Source organism: Oryzias latipes, chromosome 3 (genome assembly GCF_053564925.1).
Source record: "Oryzias latipes strain Hd-rR chromosome 3, Olatipes_Hd-rR_3.1".
Classification (NCBI taxonomy): domain Eukaryota; kingdom Metazoa; phylum Chordata; class Actinopteri; order Beloniformes; family Adrianichthyidae; genus Oryzias; species Oryzias latipes.
The window spans coordinates 26,570,963-26,578,869 of NC_136239.1; the positions used below are offsets into that span (position 1 = coordinate 26,570,963).

Here is a 7,907-nt window from a genome sequence, read left to right on the forward strand (position 1 = left end):
AAAATGTTTTCTAATAAGGGCACATTCTAAATAGGGTGGTAACTTGGATCAATTAATTATTGGTAGTTAAAAGAAAAAGAAAAAAAATTACTGAATTAAAATTACATAAGATAAAAAAACATCTATATCAAGCATTTTTCACAAAATAAAACAGACAAAAATAGACTAAAGCCATTTTGATATCCAAGACAACTTGCGACGTATTGATGTTTGTTTTTTTTTTTTTTTCATTTAAATCAAAATGTCCTCAAACCATGTTGTTTGTTTTATTAACAGATGAAGCCCCAAATCCTTGTGTTTAAAAGGCCTACTGTTTGTATTCTGATAGTGTGATGGCTAAATATAACCCATTTTCTGAGAACAAAACAAAGGAATGGACGGTGAACAGCAGTTGCTGCTGGGCTACCTTTTTGCCCTTCACCTTCCCATTCAACTCTCAGGACAGTAAGCAAGTGAGTAAGCAAGTATTTGGTCCAATTTTCTTTCAGGATGCTTTAGGATACCCATGCTTGTGAACTGGTATCTGGTAAATGAACTGAGCAAACCTGAATCTGTAAAATTGTAAACTAATGGAACCTTCAAATTAACTAATGTGATTGCAGTCTTCCTCAGAGGGTATTTACAGTACATCCATTGAGTTCTGCTAACATTTCCTTCCCAGTCCTCAATTCTGTAACCAACCATCAGACAAATGGTGGCAGTCACACCACTTGTTTGAGTCGGCCAGCAATCGGGTTTACTCACTAATTGAAGATGTACATCACACTGCAACAGCTGCATATTATTAACACAGAGAACAAGGGACAATTGATCATTAGTGCATCAATATGTAGTTTGCATAAAATTATTTCCTTTAAATAGTCTGCGTTTGAGGTGATGCAGGGTTGGCTCATCAATAATGTAAATGAGCCATTAGGGCATTAAGAGGCTGTCTGTGGGAATGACAGACCACTAGGCATCAGTGAGTTAATATCCAATACGGAGCTTCATGCTGTACAAGCCAATCGCAAGACTGATTTTGTGCACAAAAAATATTTACCAGTAGCCTCGTTTTTATTATTTCTAATTATAAATAAGCTAATTTTGACACCTTTAGTCTTAAAATAATTTTGTCAGATGCCTTTTTTTTATATTGTCAATATCAGTTTACCAAGTGCTAAATGTATAACAAGCTGGTATCTGTGATGCAATTTCAATTAAGAAGTGATTTGAGATTATTACAAATGCAATACACTCCTGAAGAGAATTGCCAATGACTGTGGACCACTCATCTCACACTATGCCCTTTGCCTCAATCAATTTTGTGCTCCTGACTGCCAGCTGCAACCTTGAGACTCCTTTTCCCTGACCCCATCCAGACTTCTCCATGTCTGTCAATAACAAGAGGCCAGATGAACTAACAGGATAAGGAAACTATGAAAATTAGTTGTGGCATCTTTAGACCACATGATGCTAACCGGGGTGGCTATTGCAGTAATCCATCACAAGATTGACCAAAAGACAAATAAAACAAATTTGATGATCAAACGTTAAACTGCCAGTGCCATATACAGATACAATTTATCTTTAAAGTAGCAAAATGGGATATTTTGTATTAGTTCAAACTCTTCATTTTTTTGGTTTTAGTTTCATAATCTTAGAACAGAATAGATTATATTGCCATTTATATAGCTTTAACCCTTGTGCTATCTTAGATGACCCCACCCTTACATTGACGTGTTCTCCCTACCATGACAAAGGTGGATAAAGGTGGAAAGATTTCATGTAATCCATGGACACCAGTGAAGATCACAAATCATTGAAGAAAAAAGGTTCAGCGCACTGTCTAGTGGGTCTAGATGACCCAACTCCCAATGTTAAAGTGCTTAGGATAGCACAAGGGTTACAACAATGACATTCCGATAATGTCCACAGGTTACAAAACTCAACATCTCATAGTCATATCCCAAGACAGGAAAAAAGCAGTACTAAAAGCTTGGGTCTTTACATGACCATGCCATGTCTTCACCCGCTACTTAGTCTGCCATCATCCTGGAATGCTGGCACACAAGGGGGAGCCATCGACTTACTTTTAAAAATACAACAAGCACACTACAACAGTCGAATTATCCACAAAAGCAAAATGTATTTTTAAAGGGAAAAGAACTGCAGAGTGATTAATAGTGAACACTTAAGGAGAAGAGCGAGGTAACGCTAGTTGATGGGACAAATATGTATCTGACTGCCACCACTACAGATTGTTCTTCCCTACTGACAACTGTAATTAATTTGAGATGCTATTAACATGCATAATTATGCTAATCAAGCGGTAATTAAGTGCCAATTCAACAGAGACCATTTTTTGAGACTGTAATTTAATCAAGCACGGCTGTTGGGTTATTTTTTTTCTTACATATCTTTTTCTTCTACGTTCCCCAAATTAGGTTTTACATTTGATTTAATTGTCCCACTGTTGTATTTTTTAAGTAAACCAAATACGACACATAACGTTTCACATTTCATTTTAATACGTTTATTGCATTTCTCAAATTGTACATTGGTTTGCAAAAGTAAAGATGTTGCAGAAGGTAATTTCTAATCATTTACCATTAACAAATAAATCATAGGAAATGTTCATGTCTCTCTGGTCAGCATTATTATCCATATCTATGAAAACAATTTGTGGTTTAAAATAAAACTAAAAAAAATAAAGAACTAGTGATAAAATCCTGGACAGCTCAAACACACAAAAAACCATCCAATCTCACCAGATTTGCCACTGTTTTAGTTCCCTAAACAGCGACATAAAGTATCTTTTTGTATACACAAAATAACTGTTGTCCTACCCTATAGAGTATGCAATGCTTTTGTTTCCAAAGTCACAAAACATTGAGCATATTTATAAAAATGTTAGGGTTTATCGTGTCATCCGAGGACAGCCACAGACATGGCAGACTTCAAAAGGAAGCAAAAGTTTCCATTCTTTTTTATAAAGCTGCTCATTTCATTTTGATTAACACACATGACTTTTATTTTTTGAGATAATCAGGGCTTTATATTTTCATTTTTATAAAGGTAATTATAAATGGAAATGTCTTGTGATATATATTAAAAATTAAGCCACTGTCAGAAATAAGTGTGTGGAGAAGACTTCTTTTTTGTCTTTGCGGAATGTTTTTTTTTGGATGAATGGGTTGCTAATATTGAATTTGTTGTTTTAAGAATCTAAGTTCAGATCTAGTAAGAAAGAATGTTTACTATTGTTTAGTGCATATAAAGTCTTGGGCAGCATGGCACAAATGAAATGTTATTAATGATGGCACTCCACTGTTCTGCTACACTGTGAGGGTCAGACAGGTGCTCTCATCAGATACGTAAGTCTTTGATGATGTGTGTCAGTTTTGATCTCTCCTGATGATGGTCTAGGAAGCAGAGCCATCCAGTTCCCTGACAGGAGAACTGTCTGGACTTGCACTTTTTTGATGGTTTTGGCAGTCAAAACACTCCCCACATAGATTGTACTGGATTTTATTAATTATTCTTCTATATTTTTCCTTTCAAAATGACAGTATAGTTATGTTCTAAAAAATGGCTTCAGTTGTTCTGTCAGTGTGTCACATATCCACAGAAAAGGTCTATGCTTCATGGACAAGCAGTTGACCATAAACAATTATCTCAGTGTTAGTCACGTCATTGTCTCAGTCCTTCCAATATAGTGGTGCTATACTAAGTGTATAGGAGGTACCTAACTGAGACAACTGTGAATACAGTTTTATATATGGAGTTTAAAAAAAAGTATTTTCTAAAATGTCTAATTAATTAAATACACAGAAAATCAGTAAAAGAAATGCAATGTATTTGTGAAAATACACAGACAAGTTTAAAATGACCAAAAACTGCACATCTCTTTGATACCTGTTGCATTTACATAAATGTGATAAACCTGAAAGGGCTGACTGTTGCTGTTAGAGGAGGTTCTGTCATCTTAAAAGGAGGAAGTCCAAATCCACAGACGTGCTTTGTTTTTGTGACATTGGTAGGTTTTCTTTGGGTTCCACTGTATGCAACTACAAGTTGTAAGGATTTGTGTGATGTTAGCATGTGACATGTCATATCAACGACACCTGCTATAGGCTCCTGGACTTCTGTGACTCTGAGAAGAGTGATGCTGGTGACGTGAACTTACCTCAGCATGGACCAGATGTTCTTTAACAGGATAAAAAAAAAAGACTAAAAATAAAAAAACAGGCTGAACAAACACAACTATAAGAAATACAGTAGACACAAAGATTCACAGGCAGTTTGGAAAAAGCCAAAGAGCAGCAGTGCATGCTCCTAGTTAATGCAAGCTAGCTTCACAAGATAATTTGAGCACTAATGTTTGATAGGGCAGAAGAAGGCTGATGAAGATGGCTGGATGCTCCTTTGGACAGCACATCAGGGTTTACTCACGTGCAGCTCTGCCACATCTGGGTGATGCAGTCATCATTGTGGCAGGCCTGTCAGAACAAACTGGTGTTCTGGAGACCGACAGCTTAACCGGCTGGATGAACAGAATAGAAAACATACCCTAACTCTGAATATGTTTCCCAAACCAGCAAGCTGGTGGTGCTTTACTGACAGAAACAATCACCAACATCAAACTTCAATGTGATGTGTGTCGCTTAAGACACCCAAGATCGGTGCAATCACAATGAAAAAATCAGTTTGTACAGAAAATATAGTCATATCCAGATTCATTTGTTCTGAGCGCATTAATCATAATGTGTTATAATTAGCAGGGGGTGTGTACATGTTCTATAAAATGATCCATCTTGCATAAACCATAATGGGTCCCTTTCACTTCTTCCCTAATGCTACCTTTAACAAGTAACTTAGAAACCAATAACTGTCACAAACACTTCACTTAATTAAACCACTAGATATCATTTTGCAAGGAAAGATTCCAGTCAAAGCACAGCTTCCTGCACATACTGTAGCAATTTACTGCTAAGGCATTATAGGAGGGGGAAAACACAAATAATAGTAATTAAACTGTCAGCTATTGCAGGCTGGATCACATTACTGAAATTAGCCTAAGATGCACTATTATAAACAAGAAAACAGAAATGCCATTCTCTCTATACATATGCATTTATTTGGCAAAGTGGAAAGAAAGAAATTCAATCTGTAGTAAAACAAAGAAAAAATAGGCTTTTGCTGATTTCTGTCCTTTTAAAGCTACAGGGCTTTTATTTTTATTTATTTTTATTTTTTTGTCTGTCGGTATATATGAGAGTCCAAATGAAAATGCTCAAACTACAGAACTCCACCTGAAAGCAAGTCCAACATTGAATCACTGAAACATATACAAAAATAATCATTAATCCAATACTTCCAAAGACAAATAAAAAAATAAAAAAAAACTAAGTTTACTTATCAAACAATTTATTTGTATGTTCAAAAAGCCCATATAGCAATTACATCGCTAATGTTGGTTCTCCTTTTTACAAAAACAACACTGACACCTGCTGGTTCAAAACAAGATCTTTGCAGAAAACTCACTCTTTGTGTCATGCTCCTGTGGGAATTCTGTGTTTTATTGAGCATTCAATACCTAAGTGATATGAAAACACCAAATGATGCTGGTCTTGATTTACTTTGTGAATCAGACTTTTATTTACAGACCTTTGATCCCCACTTCCCCTCCTTGAAAGCCACTAATTTCCGGCATGCATATCAGTTAAGTAGTGTTACACATTAATCAGTACAACTAATTTATTTGTGAGCCCATCATTTGCAATTATTGATCAAGATGTTTCATGCTGTAAAACTAATGATATGCAAAGGTAAGAGACTCCCTAATTATTGTGTTTAATCTAATTGAGGATGTGTGCTTGTACATGCACTCAATGTGAAGCTAGTTAGACCAAAAGAAGCAAACTGACTGTCATGGATTTTGCTAAAGTGCCACTGACTCTTGTAGAAGTTTAATATAATTTAGATTGATGAAAAAACATGAACATTAAATAGCTAATTCAGACACAGATAAACCGTAGGCAGAAAATCTTTGTAAACCTGGGAATTTTATTATTTTTTGACCTAATGTTACATATGGTATTGAACTAGTGAGAACTAGATGCATTTACTTCGGAAAATACTATCATTATTTTGGGGTTGTTTGGCTGAATTTGCCAAAATAACCCATTTCTTGTGTTGTCTATTCTTGTCTATAATCACTTATGTGTCTAAAGAATGTGATGGAAGCAAATTATATAACAGAAATCCACACGTTTTTTTGTTTGAAAAACCTTTCTTACTCTGTTTTATTTATTTTTTCTTTTTAACGTACACTTACGTTACTTTTAAAGTTTTAAAGTCTGGGCCAAAAAAGTATACCATACAATGACAGTATCCTGGCAGGTATACTGTGTTTATCATCAGTTGCAAAAAGTTTCTTTCGTTTGCTTTCAATCCTTTGTTTATTGCATCTCTGTCTATCATTAGAACCTTTAATGTATATTTTTCTTTTTTCTTTGAGAATTTCTTTATTTTGCAAGCTCTATTTTTCTCACCTGTTATGTGTAACTCTGCCCCTCACGACAGAATTTTAAGCCAGTTTACAAAAATCTACGTATATGTATTTTCGTGGCCATAAAACTGTCGTAGCCCCTTATCTTGGCATTGCTTTAAATAATTATTCACACCTGGCTTCTAGCATTTCCCTCACCTGCTACTTGTTTTCTCCATAACCTAGTTTTTAGTTGCTGCTTCCCTTGTTTTGTGTCATGCCACGACACATGCTTCATTCTCTACACAAAATTTGATATCCTTGTATTTTCTGCCAATGCTTATTCCATCCATCCATTGTCTAAATCTGCTGTATCCCTTAGGGGTTAAGGGGTTGCCTACAGTTGTGCTTGTTTGAGAACCTCTTGAATGGGAAACCACTGGTATCCAAAGAGTGGCACTGTTAGAAAGTAGGTATCTACTGCCCATCTATAGGACTTATGGCATGCAAGCTAAGCAGAATGCATGATAACTTGGCAAGGAAGGAAAAAGGAGCTCCTAAATTCTAACAAATGAGTTTTGACCCTGATTCTGAATTTCTGAGAAGCCTTCATATTTTTTGACACTGTTAATGATGCTAGGCCTCATTACCTACTATTGAGAGTGTGTAAAGGAAAAGCTAAGAAACTGTTCACAGTTGTTATCTTGTTTGCTTATTTCAGTCACCTTTTAATGTTTATTTTTCTGTTAAATAAGTGAAGAACTCTGCTAGATTCTGGTTTAAAAGTCTTATTTGTTTCATTCATTAAATCCACTTTTAAACCAGGTCAAACTAGAAAGCCACCCCGATTGTTATACTATTAATTATTATACCTTTAACTTACTATTACTATATATACTATATATACTATATAATTACTATAACTTTAACCCTTGTGCTATCCTAGGCACTTTAACGTTGGGAGTTGGGTCATCTAGACCCACTAGACAGTGCTTTGAACCTTTTTTCTTCAATGATTTGTGATCTTCACTGGTGTCCATGGATTACATGAAATCTTTCCACCTTTATCCACCTTTGCCATGGTAGGGAGAACACGTCAATGTGAGGGTGGGGTCATCTAAGATAGCACAAGGGTTAAGATGAGTCTTGAAAAGCTTAATGGTGTATTTTAATTCACTGTTACGGACTAGCTCCATGTCAATGGTAAATAGTGTACTACCTTCTTATAAGGCCCAAAGCATTTTACAGTCACCCCATTTATATAGGGGTGTGAAAGGTGTGCTCTAACTTTTGTCTGTTGATGGGTTCCATGAAACCCCTGACCTTGAATCAGAAACAAGTATAGAAAACAGGTAGACATGAGAACACACTATGGGTTGTTTTTTTTATTTTAACTAACAATAACATATCTGAAATTCCTACAATATTTATAAATTAT

At 35.5% G+C, this 7,907-nt stretch overlaps 1 long non-coding RNA gene across 1 annotated transcript in view; it reads left to right on the forward strand.

The window, feature by feature from the left end:
• Positions 1 to 7,907, forward strand: part of LOC110017724 (uncharacterized) — a 227,204-nt gene that overhangs the window by 198,126 nt on the left and 21,171 nt on the right. The window lies entirely within an intron of this gene.